Source organism: Monodelphis domestica, chromosome 6 (genome assembly GCF_027887165.1).
Source record: "Monodelphis domestica isolate mMonDom1 chromosome 6, mMonDom1.pri, whole genome shotgun sequence".
In the NCBI taxonomy this organism is placed as follows: Eukaryota; Metazoa; Chordata; class Mammalia; order Didelphimorphia; family Didelphidae; genus Monodelphis; species Monodelphis domestica.
In genome coordinates this window covers 107,199,741-107,220,959 of record NC_077232.1, presented here as the reverse complement: position 1 = coordinate 107,220,959, position 21,219 = coordinate 107,199,741, and positions in this window count along the sequence as shown.

Sequence of the window (21,219 nt, the reverse complement as noted above, 5' to 3'; positions counted from 1 at the left end):
AAATGTACTTCTGGCAAAAAAAAATAGTTCTTTATTATTATTACTTTTTGTATTGTTAAGATAAAGCCATTGTTTTAAGACACCAAAGAGAAATTCACCATATATACTGAGTGGAGACCTTATGAATGAATTAAACAAATCTTTTGAACATTTCTGAGATAAAGCATGCATTTGGGGCAGCATTTACAGTTTTCAAGGTAACATCATTCAAGTTCTTCTGAGTAAAAAAAAAAAGATAAAAATAAAAAAGCATTACCTGGCCTGCATTAAATCCTTTGCAAAGATAAATAACCAATCCATTCATGGTTTGTTAAAACACAGGAAACCATTAGAGTATACAAATGCCCCCAATGTATCTCTCATTAGTGTGGTTTCTTTTCTCCACACTTTAAGCCTTTCTATTTTGATCTTCTCAAGGATCTGTGTACCTGTAGGAACTGTGCCCATCTAGGCCAGTCTTCCCTGGGAGAATAAATGTGCCAGCCAGCACAGTGTACAGCCATGTCCTTTATACAACCTACAGATGCCTCAGTGACTAATCTTCATCTGCAGATAATTCAGAAACAGGACAGATTCCTAGAATTTGAAAATGGGAACTAAAACACATCCATCTTCCCCTAATTGTTAAACAGGCTATTATTAGCAGGTCAGATGATTTAATAGGCAAGGGACCAAGGATGGAAAGACACATTTTGATAATTAAACCCTTAAAAGTTCAGTTTTAGACAAAGTGTCCTTTAAAAATATGGCTAAACTATGGGCTTGGTTTCAAATCTCTATCTCCTCACTGTTCCATGATTTGATGTTTAAATGTCAAGGGAAAAAATTCTCCATGAGAAGGGGTTATTTTTATTGAAACTGCTGGGTTATATGTCTTGTGTTAGCATTTTGTATTATCAAGTAAGTTAATAGATTTGTATATTCTGTATCTAAAAGGATACTGAGTCAATCTTTCTGTTTTCTCTGCCAAGGAGAATTATCTTCAGATCTGGAAATAAAGAACAAAAATGGAGAATGGGAACCTGAATACTGAAAACTACAGTAAGTGAGGGGATGGTAAGAGAGCCCTGAGCTGCTGTCAATCAATCTATAAGTATTTATTAAGTTTCTATTATGCACAAAATATTAGAGTGGAAATCAGGGATACAAATACAAAAAATAAGAGTTCTTCTCAAGAATCTTATATTTTTTAGGGTCATTTAAATCACTTAATGAGTTCAGGTCATCAGTTCAGAATGACATGTCAGAAGAGTCTAAAATGTAAGTAAAGCAAGAAATAAGGGTGCTGCCTCCTCCCTTCTAAGAAGTCACCAACAATTTTACTATAGGCATCAGTAGTAAAAAGGAGTTAGGCCACAAAAGTAATTTTCCTGTTGTCTGAAACCATTAGTCAAATGTGGGAGGGACTTTCTCCTGCTTAGTCCAAATTTTTGCTCTAATACTATAAAATCTTCTTTTTCTACCCCTTGCTACGTGGACACATTTTTTTAAAGCATTCTTTTTTTATACACGAATCACAAAATATATAGCCTTTATGGAGACTCAGGAAAGCTTAAATCACAATTCATCTCTACCTACTTTGATTTCAGCTAACTACTTCAAAGTTTGCATTAGTACCTTAACAACTAGTTCTTTTCAGTGAAATGGTCTGGGGAGGAGAATATTCAAAGGTCTAAAAAGATATCATATCAATATTGTCTCTATACACATCAATACAAAGAATTCTTGACCATCATTCCCAGTTAGCTGTAGGCAAGCTTCAGGCTTCTACTCTTGAAAATTATTCTTCCAGATACCCAAATCTCAATAACCCAGGCTTGCAGAAGGAAAGATTTCCAGAATGGCTTCCAAAATTTCAGTACCCTAGACCTGTCCAAGATATCTCTTCTAGAGGCACTGATCATTTAAACATGAAAGGAGGTCAAGGAAATTAGCCACTGAGGGTAACCTCAGACAACTGAAGACTTGGGGCACATAATGAGGGACCATAGACAATTGGGTGGAGTTGGAGAAAGAATATTGAATTTGAAGTCTGACCCCCTGAGTTCAGTCATTTAGTTCAGCCACTTACCAATGATGACTCTAGAAAAGTCACTTAATCTCCCTCAGCCTCAGTTTCTCCCTCTCTAAAACAAACACTTATGAAAACAGCACCTACCTCACAGAATTTTTGTGAGAATAAAATGAGATAATTTATGTAAAGTCCTTTATAAAGCTTAAAGAACTAAATATATATCAGCTATTATTATCCTCCCAGCTGCCACAAGCCCAGCCCCTTCCTTGTACAACTGACCATGCATCTGCAGTTACTCTTTCCTCTTATGCCAACACTTAGTTCCTACTCCCCAGGCCCCTCCTCATCCTATGCCTGGCCCCTCTCCCAGGGCCAGGGCTGCTGCTGCCTGATTTGGCTGCTTCATCTTCTCCCTGCTTACCAGGGTCAAGGAAGGTGACAGCTACACTTTCTCTCCTTTCCCCACTTTGGAGTTTTGTGAGGGAAGAAAGAAAGTTAAAGGTAGAAAATTTTCAGTGTATCATTTACACTTCACAAATCAGTAAAAACAAAAAAAAATTGAGAGACTTGATTTATTATTTTTTCTGATTGTTTAAACTTGAGAAATGGATAATTAATAATGCAGTTTAATTTTAATTATTGTGATATATACATATTCCCCTAAACTGATTGTTAAATATTTCCTACTCACCTTAGAAATTATTTGGGCTATATTTAGAGGATCACTGACAGACTGGTTGAGGGATAAGTCATCCCTCTTTAGTACATACATGGTAATGAATGGCTCAATGGAAAGGCATAGGGAAAAATGGGGATGAAGATGGTCATTCCCTGAATGAGGGATTCTTAGGAATTCTTATGCCCTGACTTCCTCTTCAATACAGAGGCACCCATTCAGAATGGCATTGTGGTCACTCTACAAGTACCTCCTTTCTCCTATTCTAAAATTGCTTCAAGTACCATAATTCCCAGTTTTTCTACTTGGAGAACTGAAAGTACTTCTTAAACTTCATCCATGGCTAATAGGAGAGATGACTAAGGACTTGAGATTGACAAATGTTTCCTTTATTTCCAGAAACAAAAAGAAAATGGATTCTTCAACCAATAGACTATTGAAACTCATCTCATTTCATGACAACATTCTAGAATATATTATTAAGAGGGTTTATTTGTAAACCCTAGGAAAGAGAAATAGTGATCTCTAGAACTAATAGGGATTCATCAATCATTCCAGACTAACCTCATTTTCCCATCTAAAAAGGTTTAATATTAGTTTGAAAAACCTGAGGAATGATAGATTTAGCATATTGGCATTTCAGCAAATCATTTCCCAGAGTTTCACATTATATCCTTTTGGAGATAAGTACAGTGGCAAGACTGCTGACTTTGAAGTCATAGGAGCTGATTTGGAATTCCAACTCTGATGTTACTACCCTTGCTATCTTGGACAAATCACTTCTCCCTGGGCCTCAGTTTCATCATCTGTAAAATGAGAGGAGTTAATTACATGATCTCTGACATCCCTTTCAGCTCTACATCTACATTTAAGAAATATGAATTGAATGATAGTAGAATCAGATAGATTCAGAACAGGTTAAATGATGAGATTTTAAAGTGATAGTAATGAATTGGTATCATCTTGAAGGAACATCATAGAGCTCTGTCCTTGGTCCTAATCACACCAACATTTTTACGCATGACTTGGATGAAAGTTTAGAAGGATGACATATATTTATCAAATGTGCTCATGTTATGATAGCAAAAGGAGAAGATAGCACACTAAAGGTATCATGTGACTTCAAGAAAATCATGACAGACATTATCAAACAATTGATTGGATAAACGTTCAGATCTCTTCCAATTCCAACATTCTAAGGTTCAAATATAAAATCAGACTTACAAGAAACAATATTGACACTTTCTAGGTACTTGATGTAATGTTTCTTCCATATTCTTCCATGATTATTGATGGATTGTCATGGATCCTTGCTTAATAATACTTCTGGCTACATTTAACTTTAGTAATATGTTTTCTTGGCCAGATAATGCAAGTAACAGTTCTATGGACATTATCACTTGCTCTGCTTAAGTTAGCCCTTTGTTGACATCACTATATTTGTTTCCCTTTACTAACATTTCCATAACACCCTTAAAGAAGCCTTTAAATAACCCACAATTATATACCTACCTCCAAAAGAAAATGGGGAAAATATGAGTTAGCTAGGCAGCAAGTTTAAGATAAGGTTCTGTTTTGTAGAGGATTTTTTTCTGAGAGGTAATGCTGTCTGTTCACAACTTGGAGCAGATTTCTCAGAGAAGTTAATGTAGGTGGAGTCATGATTCTATCAAGACAGAAGATAATAGAAAACATTTATGGTTTATGTTGAATTCATAGAGCCAACAAAGGTTATTCAAACTGAAACTTATATGAACATGTGTTTTTCAGTCTTTTCAGTTGTGTTCCCCACTTCTTCACTCCATTTGATGTCTCCTTGGCAAAGGTTTTAATTTTCTTCTCCAACTCATTTTACAAATGGAGAAACTGAGGCAAACAGTATTAAGCACCTTGTACTAGCTCACATAACCTGTAAGTATCTGAGGCCAGATTGGGGACTCACAAAGAGGAGTCTTTCTGATTCCAGGCTTAACACTATCCGCTGCACCACATAACTGCTGATATGAATGTTATCTAGGGGCAAAAACTATCTTTTTTTATTCTTTCACATTGAGTTGATTTTTCTTATTTAAAAATATATACATAGATGCCATTAACTCATGACTTCAGAGTGTTTAAGAGCATTGTTAATCCATAACCACAGCAAGAGATCAGTGTAATTTTTGTAAGGCAATGGAGATACATCTGAACATTTGCAAAAACCATCATATCCAGGGGGAATAGCTCACTTCCTCCATTGTACTAAACCACATCTCTGCTTTCTTTAAAAAATACAACTTAAAAGTCATTGCTTTTTTCCCTGTTGGCTAAGAAGAACTGGATTCCAGTATATCTCTAATATTTATTCATTCATCATATTTTCCCTGCAAATTATATTTGCTTGTGTTGTCATCTTGTTCTATTGGTCAAGTATGACCAATGAAACCTAGTTCCTTCATTTCGTATAAATTATTAGGAAGCCAAATGAGTTACCCTGTAGCTAGTAAATGCTTAATTAAGGATAATGAATAATTATATACATATCAAGCCACAATCCCTAAAATATAATTACCATGTATATATATATATATATATGTATGTATTATAGTCATCAATTACTGCCTCTTCATGCCATAGGATAATAAGCTCATGGATGGAGAGTTGGAAAGGTCTTTGGAAGTCATTGAGTATAATTCCATCATTTTAAACTGAGAAAACCAAATTTTAGAGAGATTAAGTGACTTGCCCACAGTAATTCCTTAGTTGATGTTCAATCAATACTCCTCTACCTGAAATCCTCCAGTTTGTATATCTAAATCTGTTATGAATTTAATGTTTTAAGTGTCCTAAAACTGTTTCTGGCAGCTTCTCTTTCTATGGAGCTTCATACAGTGTCCCATACAATTAAGCAAGGGAATAGTAATCCTTTAAGAGATTTTTTATATTGATGCTGATGATGATTTTCTAGATGTTAATAGGGTGTATGAGTGTAGCATGGGTTTATTCTGACAGTACTTGAAGCAGTCCCAAATCAACTATTATTTCCCTAGCTATTTTAATCCCTGGAAATTTTTCCTTTCTCTGAACTCCTATAGGGTACAATAGAAAGAACACAAAGAAAAAACCCTGTAAATATTTAAGTCATGACATTGAACATTTGTGTGAGCTTGGTCAAGTCACTTCTGTTTCTCTGGGTCTCTGTTTCCTTAGTTGTATTTAATTAACAGGTTGGATTGGTGCCCATTATCCTGGTCCTGATCAAGAGGAAGGATTAAGTTCCAAGTGGTCTCCTGTTCACTCTGATGGTAATGATGATTCATCAGCTCCCTCCTACACTTTGAAAAGGAAGTGCTGGAGAGATGCCTTACTCTTTATTGTTACTAGACATTGGTTCATCTTCAATCCCTCAGTTTTGCCACCCCTTCCCTGTGTGTCCCCACCAACCCAAAAGCTGAAAAGATTTGGTTAGTTTGTCTTTGCCCAATGAGAATCATCACCTAGCCTTCCTTTCTCTATGAACTCACTATATTTCACTGAGCTCTAGTCATGTGACATTAGCATAATGGAATTGCTCTCCCCATTCCCTCAAGAGACAAAAAGCATGCTCACTATATACAAAGCATTACTCTTCACAAGGAATCAATAAAAGCAATAAATAATACATAATAAAACATCAGCTGCTTGGTTGCACACGGCTCCCCTACCTCATGCCCCCAGCCACTATTTCTCCAAGAACCTGGTCATTTCCAGTCAAAATAGGGCAATTCAGATTTCAGGAGTTCTGGAAAATTAAGTTTGGCTTGCTTAGCCCCAATAGCCACCCTTCCTTCAACATACAAAGAGGAAGAAACAACATAGTACAGTTTACAAAAGATGTTCAACTCCCATATCCATCAGTCCTTATACTGAAGATTCAGAAATGGTTGATTGTCACAGTCTTCTTCAGCATTATTAGGGCTAGGTTTTTCTATCTCTTGTCCTCTTACCAGCAAGGACCAATGACTATTTTTCACTGTAACTAGCTTATTAACTGTGACTCTAGAGGAATACCTTGTAACTCCTGGAAAAGAAAAGCCTGCCACAATCATGCTTTCCAAGTACATCTTCTGCTTTTGGACATAGTACCTTTCTATGGAATCCTTATGCCCTGGTGCACATCTCCTTTCTCAGTCTCCAACATATCCAATGTCTTTCTGATATGGGAAATATGGGCAGGACAAAGAGAATGAAGAGGCTATTATATAGAAAATGAGATTATTTAAATGAAAGATCTATGAGGTCTTTTAGCTCTCAATTTACAACTCAATTGGACCCAATGTCTATCCAACCACTATCATGGATTGAATCATTTTCAAGTGTAGATAATTTTCAAATGTATCTCATTTGATAATGAGATAATTTGGGTAAAATGTTTTGCAAACATTTAAGAGTCACATAAATAGCTCTTGTACTCTGATTGTGCCTCCTATGTTTGTTTCAGGATCTTCAATTGTATTGTAAGCACTCAGAGGGCAAAGACATCTACTTCCCTTGAATTCCCTACTATGCCCAAAGCAGTGTTCAGTAGACAACTGGTACTTATAAATACTTGTTCATTTGTTGAATAGAATCTAGTATTCTTGACCTCAATGATCAGAGTCTTTTAAAGCAATAAAAATAACTGCCAGTATGAATACAAATTTAAATTATTTTTTCCATTTTAGAGCTTTATAAACAAGACTGTGTATAAGAATTTTGTATAATAAAACCTTATTTTATGTGACCAATACATCCTGAGACCCTGGAAGTAAGTTGAAAATATTGCATAATAGCAAACCCCATTATTTAATGAGTATTTCTTATATGAACATAGCCGGGCACTTTACAACTTTTCTAAGGCTTATCAGAGCTACCACATCACTTTTGGAGGCTGTTATTAATAACTAAATAGCACTAATGAAACAAAGAGAAGCATTCCTCTGACACGACTTGATATAAGCCAGAACTCCTGACAAAGACTGATATAGGAGTTAATGTTTGGCAAAAACCAAAACCAACCAACCAAACAGAAAACATGCCACCATTGTATTGACTCACACTAATACTTCTCAGAGCAAGAATGAGCATGATTGGGTAAACTGCTATGAGACTCTATACCTCTTGGGGAAATTGGAAAGATTTAGAGCATAATTAAATTTCTTTATTTTACCTATTTTTCTGCCTTTATTTTTTTGATGGCCAATTGCTTATATCTGAATTTGCATAAATGAGGTCCTACTGTACTAATGGAACTATGCAAATCACCAAGAGGCATATAAAAGTATAAGAAACTCATAGGGGTGATGATTGAATAGAGTGGTGTGTAATGGGAAAAGTACCTAACTAGAACCCAGAAAACCCCAATTATCACCCTCAGGTTATAAACCTGGAGAGATAACATGGTATAGTAGATAGCCTGCTGGACTTAGAAGTAGAAATATTAAGGTCCAAAATCTGCTTCTGAAATTTACTAGCTGTATGACATGAGCAAGTCCCTTAACTTCCCTGAACCTCAGTTTCCTTAGTAAATGAGGCAGTACTAAAATGATACAATACTTGGAAGGCACTTCCTATCTGTTATAAGCAAACATTTGTCAAACTATGACCACACAGCTAGATTGTATGCATCTTCTTAGACTGGAAGCTCTCTGAGGGTAGGACCTGAGACTTACCAAAAAATGAGTCTCTCTTATCGCATCTACACAGCACTCTGCATTCAGAAGATCTTTGACAATTACTTGTTTAATTGGTATCTCCATGTAATTGTACTCTGGGATGGGTGCACTCTATAGTCATGCTTTTCTTGGTGGATTAAGGATTGGAGATGAGGTGGAAAATGATTTTCTATATATCCAAAGTGCATCTTGAATAATTTTATGCTGCGAGACAGAAGTCATATGATTTCCTCATGGCTTTGACCTAATGGAATGTTTTAAAAGGAAGGTGTTATTGGTCCTGGTGTTTTGTAGTATTTGAGATACCAAAAGCTGTGATTTTAAAAAAGAATCCAACATCGTAGAGACCACAGTCATGTCTGGAGAAGATCCGAATTTCCTCTCTGTCCTACCCCTCTAATGATCTCTTTCTATTCAGCCCAGCCAGCCCCTGATGTGTTTGGATAGATAAATTTTGTGCCCAGCACTTTCCCTTACTAACCCTTTCACACTTCCCCCTTATCTTTTGCTTTGACTCTATTGTTTGATTGAGCCACTTTTATGGGCCTTTGCACAAGGTTACTCAGATTAAACATTAGCTAGCTCAATAGGTAGATACAGATAACTACTGACGGTATCTGCTAAGATAAACATCCCCACATTGAACTTTTGAGATTTCTTCATTTCTGCCCTGATCATTCAGAGCTAATGTTCCTTCAGAGTTGTTGGGATTTATTTCCTGGCATGTTCTCAGTTATAAAACCTCCTAGTGCAGTGTGGAAGACCATGCAAGACTGGGAGAGGTTAGTTTACCTCATCAGTTGGGTTCAAAGAAGCCTGTTTTACTGTTCCTGTGAGTCCTCAGAGAACTGGGAGGGTTGGTGTGTGGAAAGGAGAGCCTCTGCTGCCAGATTTAGTGGGAAAGGTGCAAACAGGGTCATAGGTTTAGACATAGAAGATCCCTGACAGGTATCAACCCTTTCATTTTACCCATGAAGTGACTGAGGTCCAGAAAAATTAAATGGCTTGCCATCTAAGGTCTGTGAAGTTCCTTTGAGTCACCAGGAAGCCTTCTCCTCAATCAAAAAAGCATGATCCTCACTCAGCAGCCATAGTGCTTAAAATACTACTGTTTAGCATTTCATTTCTTTGTGTTAACCATTGTCCTCTCTTCATTATTCTTTTTTAAATTGCTAACATCCCAGGAAGGGTAAAACATTTGGCCATTAGCTGCTTAGTGTGAGCTAGCTTGTCTTACTTTGTCAGATTGGTTTCCTCTGTGAAAGGGGCACTCTTAACCCATCTCACAGTATCAGATACTAGAGGTTGGTGTATTGGAGTATTGGAAGTTGAGAGGAAGAGCAATTTGGGGATAACATAAGCAAACAACCTACTTCCCTCTCAAATTTTCCTTAGTCCAGATGAAATGCAAAGGAGTGAACTGATTTCATTTTCTGTACGCAAAATGAGGATACCTGGATTAAATTTTTTTTAATTTATTTTTGTCTTTTTTAACAATGTATTTATTTTTCTTTTTAAAGTTTTATCTTTATTTTCTTTTAATAAATACACATATGTTTTCCAAAGTTTTATGATTCATGTTGTCTCCATCCCTCTTTCCTTCCCCACCACTATTATTTGCTAGCAATTCAATCTGGGTTGTATATGTATTTTCACTCACAATATATTTCCACATTATTCATTTTTGTAAGTGAATAATTTTATAAAACTAAAATCCCAAATCATGTACCCAAATAAACAAGTGATAAATCACATATTTTATCTGAATTTCTACTCCAATAGTTCTTTCTCTAGAGGTGGATAGCATTCTTTTCATAAGTCCCTCAGAGTTGTCCTGGATCATTGTTTTGCTGTTAGTAGCAAAGTGTATCATAGTTGATTGTCCCACAATATTTCAGTTACTGTGTATAATGTTCTGTGGTTCTGTTTATTTCACTCCACATCAGTTTATGTACGTCTTTCCAGGTTGTTTCTGAAACCATCCTGTTCATCATTCCTTATACACAATAGTATTCCATAACCATCATATACCACAACTTGTTCAGTCATTCCCCATTTGAGGGACATCCCTTTAGTTTCTAATTTTTTCCTACCACAAAAAGTGCTGCTATCAGTGTTTTTGTATAAACAGTTCCTTTCCCATTTTTTTAAATCTCTTGAGGATACAGACCTAGTGGTGGCATTTCTAGATCAAAAGGCATGCCTACTTTTATAGTCATTTGGACATAATTCCAAATTGCTTTCCAGAATTGTGGAATCATTTCACAATTTTACTAGCAATGTGTTAGTGTCCCAATTTTGACTCATTCCCTCCAACATGTAAAGGATACTTTTAGAGTTGTGATCTAAACTAAATTAATTTGGTTGCCAAGGAAATCCCATATAAAATACCCAAGTCAGCTGGAAGTTTATGGTGATTTTAATTAATATAGAGGAAAGAAATTAAGAGAGAGAGAGAGAGAGAGAGAGGAAAAGAGTTAATTTAAACTGCTCTGGCTCAGGTTGAGCCAGGCAGGAGTTCAAGGCCTTGGCCAAGGAGGCCTCCCCTGAGAGCCAAGGGAAAAGGGAGTCAGTCATTACTCACCAGGTGACCATCTCAAACTAGCTGTCTGAGGGAGTTCCTCCAGGCTTGAGTTCTAAGATTGAACTGGTGACCAACCAGAGCTGCCTCTCCAGGGAAAGAGACTGAAGAAAGCTAGTTTTAGAGCTAGTTAGTGGTTGCCATTAACTGTAAAAATTAAATTGTTTCTAATTATAAAAATATATTTTATGAGGTTTATTAAAGATCATTAAAAGTCAAGGAATAAAGAAGATACAAAATAAAAACCATATTCCATGGCTGATTAGCCCATTCAAAATCCCCCCACCCCTTAGCTTACCACTATACTTGCTATATCTTTGCAATGGAAGAGAAGAGCACATAGGAGACGTTACTGCCAGTTAAATACCAATTATGATCTGGCAACGTGAAGACTCAGGTGAGATTATAGGGAATTCTGGGAAATACCACGGATTTCTGGGGATTGAAGTCTAGGGTTCAAAATCTCCATTTTTACAAACATTTATTATTTTCCTTTACTGTCATATTGGTCAATCTGATAGGCATAAAGTGGTATCTCAGAATTGTTTTAATTTGCATCTCCCTAATCAGGATGGATTTAGAGCAATTTTTCTTATGATTATTGATAGATTTGATTTCTTCTTATTTTTTTTTCTGATCATGGTTAAAAGAATACTTTCATATTAGTATCAGTAGAACACCAGTTCTTCAACACAGTTGAAGATAGCAACTATTACTCATCTTCTTCTTTCCCTTATGCTTAATATGTGTTATACATAAGTTAATATTTATTGAATAGATTGAATGCTTGTTGAATTGGATTTGCTTGAAACTGAAATTATCCTGGAAAATCTGGGAAGTTCATTTACTGTGAATATCAGTCTCTACTTCAATGGAAATGTTTTCCACTTTAACCTGATTTGGGAGAGAGAGAGAGAGAGAGAGAGGGTGAGACCTGAAGTATGATGAAGATTGAAGAGGAGGTTTATGCCCCATCTCTTTCTAGATCCCAGGCTTCAGCTATCCCTTGCCAGGAGAATCTGTAGTTATTTACTGTGCCCATCACACAAGTTGAGGTGGGGTAGATAGAATGGATAATTCTGCATTGGTAGCAGCCTACTAGCTCTTTCTTCTGGCATATCCTTGGTATAGATGATAGGTATAAAAAGCCTGTAGTGTAGGGCCAAGGAGGACCCAATAGTATGGAAGACAATGCAAGCATGATTAGGAATAGATGATAAGCTGATCATAAAGGAGAGTCCAACACTAACATTTGACAAACTGATATGTTAGTATTATTAAGACATATAATAAATAATATATAATAACTAATTTACTAGCAGTCTTGTGATATCAAAAGAACAAGATAAAAGTCTTGATCATGTTAAGTTGATATCCTTTGGAGAATTTATGGAAAGATGCAGACAACAATCCCACAGGATAAGGCACAGAAGGACTATGATAAACCCAGTGTAAAGAGGCTTATTGCTGAATGAGACCATGGAGCCATCTAAATAACTGGCAATTGCAGAATCTGAGAGTTGAAAAGGTAATCAGATGATTATTAGTCCCACTGCTCACCTAATTCTAGAATCTACTCTAGGACATTCCTGGAAGTTGATCATTCTACATTGCTTCTTCCAGTAATAGGAGATACACTACTTACTGAGATGACTCTTTCTTCTTTTTGATGGTTCTAATCCTCATTCCTTTAACTTTTTTCCCATTGGTTCTTATTCTACTTTCTGGAATTAGACATAATGAATCTGATCTCCCATCCACTTAAAAAAAATCACATAGCTGCACTCTTTGTGGTGGCCACATAGATGCATTCTTTGTGGTGGCCAAAAATTGGAAAACGAGGGGATGCCCTTCAATTGGGGAATGGCTGAACAAATTGTGGTATATATTGGTGATGGAATACTATTGTGCTAAAAGGAATAATAAAGTAGAGGAATTCCATGGAGACTGGAACAACCTCCAGGAAGTGATACAGGGCGAAAGGAGCAGAACCAGGAAAACATTGTACACTGAGACTGAAACACTGTGGTACAATCGAAGGTGATGGACTTCTCCATTAGTGGCAATGCAATGTCCCTGAACAATCTGCAGAGATCTAAAAAATACTATCCACAAGCAGAGGATAAACTGTGGGAGTAAAAATACCGATGAAAAGCAACTGCTTGACTACAGGGGTTGAGGGGATATGACTGAGGAGAGACTCTAAATGAACACTCTAATGCAAATACCAACAACAGGGAAATGGGTTCGAGTCAAGAACACATGTGATAACCAGTGGAATCGTGCGTCGGCTATGGGAGAGGGAAAGGTGGTGGGAGAGGGGGCAGGGAGGAAAAGAAAATGATCTTTGTTTCCAGTGAATAATGTTTGGAAATGACCAAATAAAATAATGTTTAAAATTTAAAAAAATTATTCAAATATTTGAACAGAGTGATCATCTAACACCATGACTTTATTTTCCCAAGCTAAATATTCTCAGTTCTTTCAGTCTGGCATAATGTAATTTTTGGTCTCTGCACCATCTCAATTGTCCTTCTCTGAACATCTTCCAATTTGTTGACATTCCTTTCAAAATATGGTACTCAGATTTGAAAAATGTAATCTAAATATTGTCTATTTGTTGTTCAGCAGATTCTCTTATCACTTTAAATCATGACTATTATTCCTTCCCTATATGCTTTTTAGATGTCACATCAATGTCAAATCTTCAGAGAGTTTGCTTTTAGCATTGTCCACAGTGACTCTTCAAAGTGGTCCTGACTTGTGACAATTTGGTATCATATAGATACCTCCAAGAATTCAGGGCCCTAGTATAGGCATAGCAGATGGAATAATTCCAAGACCTCTAACCATCCTGGGTGTCACAGTGATAGTTTTTCCATAGAAATTCTCTGTCTACATTGGGATTTTCTGGGAGCCTTTAGATATATAGGTTTTCAAAGGAGGAACAACTATATCCATAAAGGTCAGGTATAGACTGTACCTTCAGGACTTCTGATAAAGGTACTAGCATAAGAGCCTCTAAGAGAAGTTAAGAATTTCACCAACCACATGACCATCTCCTCTTGTCCTGGAACTTTTTTCAATGACACAGTAAAACGCCAAAATGGCTTATTACTTTTAATAGTTGTGTTACACTGGCCTGACTGCATAAGCCATGTGGTACAACTTTGGGTCACTGCCAACAGGGTGAAATTCAAACTGGTCACTCAGAAGGGAAAGGTTCTCTCTTCCATTACAAATTCACTGAGCCAGGAGTGTAATTTTAACTTTCTAATCAATTCCACTAAATGACCTTTCACAGAGCTATGGAATCACAAGGCTGGAAGAGACCTTGAGAGGTCATCTAATCTATCCACCTGCATCCAAGTTGGGCTGCCTTCAAAATACTAGAGAAAAAGAAACTGTCTACACTTTTTTCTTAAAAATCTCAAGAGGTATGCACTCTCACAGCTCCCTCTGTCCATTTGCAAAATCTCTTATATGGTAAACCATCAGGAAGTCCTTCAAGAGGTTAACCTTAGACTCTTCCAATGGAATTTTAGTCCTTTCCCACCTCCATCACTCTTCAGTCTGATCTCATAAGGGAAATCTGCTTCCTGTCATTCATGTGCTCCTTCATGTACTCTAAGAGTGTTATTAATTTCTTGTTCAGCCTTCTCTTCTCTCAGCTAAATAAACTCAGCTCCTTTAGTCTTCTCTCATTGGGAATATTAGCCAAACCTTTAATCATTTTAGTTGCTCTCCTCTGGACTGCCTCCAGATTCTCAATAGCACATTTTAGCTAGAGGCGCTGAAACAGAACACAGTACAGTAAAACCTCATTAATCCAGACTCCCCTAATTTGAAATTTATGATAATTCAGACAGGGGTTTGCTTAGCAAACCCTTTCTTTATCAACAGTGCAGAGTGAGTATAAACAAGTTTGGAGACGGACACCTCAAAGACTGTGGGGTACTTATTTTTTAGAGCCTTCAACAAGCTGCCTTTTGACAGAGTGATAGAGTAGCGTAGGTCAATCAAAAACTCATGGGATTCTAATACTCAGAACACTTTGTATTACAGGGGTTTATAGATTTTAAGCTGGAAGGGACCTCAGAGGTCATCTAGTCCAATTTTCTCATTTTACAGGTGAGGAAACTGAGACCCAGAGGGGAGAGGTGAAGTGATTTGCTCAAAGAAACACAGCTCGAGCTAAGGCAAGCCTTCTGACTCATCTTTTAGTACCTTCCAGATGCCATCATGAGGCATCCTCTAATAATGCCCATTGGACATATCTCACTAAGTTTTTGTGGGGATCAAATCAGATGATATATATCATAAGGCTTTATAACCATATAGCTAATGCTTCATATCTAACCATAGACTAAAATTTAATTCCTTGCCCTTAGTATAAACTTGAACAATTAAAAAAGTTATTTAAAAATGTATTGAATAAACTAGTTACTTACAGTGCAGTTGGTCTTAAACCAGATGCTAGGCTAAATTGGTTCAGTCATTATCAGGGCTGCTCTTTCTGACCAGGAAAGGTAAGTAAATCCCTTGCCTTAGCCCTCCATGATTAGTGAGAACCAGATACGAGGACCCTATATCCAAACAGTTTCCAAATCCTATGGACTCTTCTACTATAATACTCCTCTTCCCTATGAACACTTTCTCTTTTTCTACTTTGATGACACTAATTGCCTTATGTTATCACCTCTTGATTCAAATATTGTAATAACCTACCAATTGGTGTCCAGGCTTCAGTCTTTCCCATGTCAATTCCATTTCAAAAGTAGCCAAATTACAAATCCTAAAGCACAGAAATGACTATGGCATTCTCTTGCTCAAGAAGTTTCAATGTCTCTTTATTGTTTCTAAGAACAATTCAATTTCCCTTTTTGGCATTTAAAATCCTTTGCAATTTTGTTTTCAACCCATCTTTTTGGGGTAACTTGCCTCTATTTTTTAAATCTATGGCCTATCCAACTCCCAACCTCATATGCTGCATGGATTATTTCCCAAGTCTGCAATACTCTTCCCTCTAACTCTGGCATCCCTGATTCTCTTCAAGTGCCTCCTTCAACATATGACCTTTTCTTGATTTTCTCCATTGTCCTATCTGTCCATACCATACTTGCTTTTGAAATTATTTTGTATTTATTTTAAAAATACTTATTGGCGGCCATGTCATTGGACTCTCAGTAGAATGTAAGCTTCTCAAGGGCAAAGACTATTTCATTTTTGTCTCTCATTCCAGTGGTGGACACAGCATCTGGCACATAGTAGGCGCTTCATCAATACTAGTTAAATTTGCTTGCCCATGTTTGTTGTTCTTTATGGTGGAGTGTTAGGAGCTAAATCAAAAAGGGCTCATGCCTACTAATAACAATCACTTAATAAATCAGAATGGATTTGCCCCTACCGGATTCCAGGGCATACTGCAAAGCTGCTTCCCAGTGAAGGCTGCTGGCTTGGGTTATTGCCATGTACCCCCTCGTTTTGTGTAAGTATGCGCTCAATTACCCACGATAGTTGTGTAAAACATTAGTACCCCACTGTTAAAAGTAGCAACTTTTAGACCTACCATTGCTTAGCTCTTAATTCTTACTCTGACTCCTTAATTAAGACAGAGCCAGAGAACACCCTTTGATCAATTCTCAGCCCTGACAAGACTCTGTACTTTGGGATAGCTCAAATCAATAAAGATTTTCTACCTGAAGTAAGGCTTGTGCTGCCTCTGAGGACAGGATGGGCTATGGGCCGAGCGGGCCAGTCCCTCATCATTGGAGCTTCTCTCTTGCCAGCACCACACTGTTAGCTTTGTTCCAGCAGAGTTAGCAGGTAAACAAACATTTTTCTTCCATGCTACAAAAGGGCCAACTACCCCAAATGTTGGATGGTCAGGAAGGCTGTTCTGTCAGGATGGCTAATCTTGACCTGGCCCAGTCTGGTGCTGAGACATCCTCTGCTTTATTGTTTTTGGCTTCTAACTGGAATGAACTCCTTAATTGGTTTCTTTAACCTTTCCTAACTATTTCTCAGGGCTAATTAACATCAGCTTCAAAATCAGGGCAAGCTTCTTTGCCTTTGTTCAAGCTGCTGTTGCCACATGGAATACTCTCCCCCTCCATTTTACTGCCTGCTAAAATGCTATCTCTTCTTCAAGACCCATCTCGAATGGACTTTCTCTTCATTGTCTCTAACCTTTCTCCCTTCCCCAAGCTAGAGATGGTCTTTCTTTAATCTAAATTCCTATAGTATTTGGTTTTTACATGCCTAAAGGCATTTGATCACACTGCAAATTTTGTATGAAATTATTTACATACGTATCTTGTCTCTCCTATTAAATTATAAACTCCTTGTGGATTGGGACCATTTATCTTTCTAATCTGTATCCCACACAATGACTTGAATAAAGTAGGTTCCTCTGTGTTTGTTGAATGAATAAACTAAAATGTCATGTACTAAATAGTCCAGCTCGACTGACTTTCTCCTTCTTCATATAGTATATTCAATCATCCTACTCCGTCCAGATTCTCCTTATTGCTAGAGACTCTCTCAAATAAAATAAAATAAATAAGATCAAATCAGATCAAATTCCTTGAATTTATTTGATATATGCAACCCTCATCTCAAAGCCCATTGGTATGGGACTCTCTCCTTATGAAAAGATTTTGAAGGCCATCCCCTTCCCAATCTCACCAGCTCTATCCTACTCTTTACAAGGGGTAGGATCTTCATCTCTGCCAATAAGGAACCAGACTCCTACCAAAAGATTTTGGGGCAGAGAATATTTTTACATGCTGTGAATAGGCAACCATTATGTAAGATTAAAATGTAATATCCAAATACTCCAAGTATTATATTTAATAAGATTTATTAATAATAACTTTAAATAAAGGGAAATAAAAAGCTAGAGCAAAGAGGGAGTTAACCCAGTCACAGTCATGGTAAAAGAGAGTGGAGGGTGGGGAAAACATCCAATTATATAGAAAGCATGAGCACGCACACCATGTGGTGGAGAAAGGAAAGGAATTCAAGGGAACGTAGTTCATTGTTCAACATTCTAACTACACAACATGCAACACACACACACACACACAATTTGGTAAAATAGTTTTGGACATGGAATTAGGGAGATCTGAGTTCAAATTTTATTTCAGATATTTAATAGCTATGTGACTGGCCAAATTATTTAAACTGAGACATTTACATAAAAATTAGGATGACAAAAGCACCTATCTTCTACATTTGTTTTGAAGATCAAATGAGATAATACAGGGTGCCCAAAAAGTCTTAGTGTCATTTTAAGGTTTAATAGCACTTAAAGTTTTAAGTTGTTTTAGATCATTTGTCCTACTTGGATAGTTAAAAGTTGGTCACAGAAGCTAAGGAAGCATGAAAGGTAAACTCCACAAAAGATCTGTTTCCCCAGTGTGCCAGAGATCCCGAGATTCGATGGCCCCTAAATTTAAAATCCCATTCTCTTCCTACTGTGAAATATCAACATTTTGACCAGTATAACAATTCCCTTTTCAATATTCCCACCCCCATCCCATTCATGTATTGTTTAGACCAGTGGTTCTCAACCTTTCTAATGCCGTGACCCCTCAATACAGTTCCTCATGTTGCAGTGACCCCAAACCAAAAAATTATTTTGGTGGCTACTTCAAAACTGTAATTTTGCTACAGTTATGATTTGGAATGTAAATACCTGATATGCATCATGTATCCTCATTGCTACAAATTGAGAGGTTGAGAACTGTTGGTTTAGACAATGGCTTGTTTAAAAGAATGCCCTCTGCAATAGTCCCATCAAGTGACTATTTAGCTTATTCTTGAACACTTTCACTGATGAGGAACTCATTACCTAAAAGTTCTTCTTTTTCATTTTTGGACACTCTTAATTGTTACAAAGTTCTTCCTTACCCTGATTTGGAATCTGTCTCACTATAATGTGATGATGATAGATTTGGGCCAGAGATGGAGTGACCCTAACAAAGGGTAGTAAAAATTATTTTTTCAAAGTAGAAAGGAAAATATTGCTTATGCATACCTACCATAATAGGTACCATAGAGAGTAGCTTAAGTTACAAAAGAACTAGAGATGAAAGCTCTCCCCTGGTCCTGACAAATGGTTCAATATCAGAAATGGATATGGTTTTGTTAGTGGAAGTAATCTTAAAAAAGATGCATTCTCATGTGCTTTGCTGATGCACCATGTGGGTCAGAGAGAGAATCTTTCCATCTGACTTGCAAGTGAAACTCCCAATAGATGCTGCCTTATACATTAGGACTGGAGTTCCTTAAAAGTAGGGATTATTTCTACTCTTCTATTTCTATCCTCAATATTCAGCCCATTGATTTGCACATAATAAGCTCTTAATAATGTTTTTTTGGTTTATTTGTCCAATAGAACTTGTATTTCTACCCAAGTTCAACCATCAGAAGATTCTTAAACTTTCCTATTTCTTTCAATGGCATTGCCATACTTCCAGTCACGCAGATTAATGAGGTAGACATCATCCTTGACTGCTCCCTCTCTGTCAACCCAGATATCCCCTCATTTGCCAAATCTTGGTGTTTTGAACTTTAGTGCCTCTTGCAACCATCATTACATCACCATCTCCCCAGGCTAGTACCTCATCTTGTATTACCTGAACTATTATACTAGCTGCTCAAGTTGATGCTCTTGTCTTATCTCTCCCCACTCCAATTCATATTCCACCCTAGTGCCAAACTGATTTTCTAAAGTCTGTCACTCAGTATAATTCAGGTGGCTCCTTATAGTGTGAGGAGCAGTTGTTAACCCATCCTTTGGCAGATATGAATAGGCAATATTTTCTTTCCCCCATAGTCCTTAAAGGACCATGTCACACTCATCTCATGGTAGAAACTTAAATTCTTATTGATTGGTTGAAATCTTCCCATTTTACCTGAGCTATCTTAGGCTTAGAGATGTGAAATGACTCATATCTAGTAAATGGCAGGGCCAGGATTTTAATGATAGGGTTGTAGATTTAGAGATTGAAGGGGTTTTAGAGATCATTTAGTCAAATCCTTTCACTTTGTGGATGAGGAAATTGAGGCCCAGGGAAGTGATATAACTTGTCCAAGGCCACATAAGTAGTAAGTAGAAGAGCTAGAGCCAGGATTCAAACCTGGGTCTTCTGACTCCCCAATTGTTGCTCTTCTCACTTCACCATGTAATTTTCCATTGTACCTTATGACTTTCCACTATGTTAGGAGATAAGAATATTTTTATTTTTCTCTGTACCATTTTAAAGACTGTACCACAACACAAAAGTTTTGAATCTAATCCTCCTATATCCAGTTAGTGGGAGAGAGACACATTGGTGGCCTTCCAGTGAGTCCCTGAAATGACACCTGGCAGGCAGCTGCCTACTTAACGGGCATGTAAGGCCAGACCTATTGACCCCTCTGTTGGCTAAGGAAGATGGAACAAGAGTTGCTGGAATTCCCACATGGAGTAATTTACTCTTCTCCCTTTTCAGAAATGCAACATGAGTTTAAATAACAGCTTACAGGACACAGAGAGAAGATCAATCCCATTCCGTCAGTTCAAACTGGACTAAGGGTCAAAGACCTAACTGATGGTCAACAGAAAGGGCGACATGGAAAATGACTGTGGGGCATTTTCAGACTCACTTTGGAAAGACTTTCTGGCATGCGTCATTACTCATGGAATGATACTCCTCAGAAAGTACCAAGTAGCACCAGTGAGCACCAGTGACATCCTTCCCCCACGGAACAATGTTCTTTCAGACTCTGGGACATGGGCCCAGGGCAGGTGGGCCACCAAAGGATTTGACCAAGGCTTTTTTGGCGATGGAATGCAGACAGAGCTCCGAATATCTCTGACCCTCTACTGACACTCTTGACAGTTCAGAGATAGAAACTTAAGGTATGGATGTGTCACTCCTGGAAAAGTATCTCATAAACCACAACCCTAAGAAGCTGTTTCTGAATTCAGAGCCTTCCCTGGCCCAACAAGTAGGCCAGATCAAAACTAAAGAGATGGGGAATAATCGCTCAAACAGAGATAGCAGGCACCCGCAGAGAAAAAGAGTAGATCTATAGTGATTTAAAGCTGTAATTTAGAATTAAAGCCACTTTTCAAGCCCAGAATCCTTTGGAAGTGTGTGATACAGAGTGCCTGTAGTGTTGAGATAGATGCAGAAAATTTAAAAGTTGCTAAGTAAGAGGTTACTGCCAGTTTGCCGCGATGGCTAAGCCTCTAAAAACCTGAAGGGAAGCTGGTATGATTGGA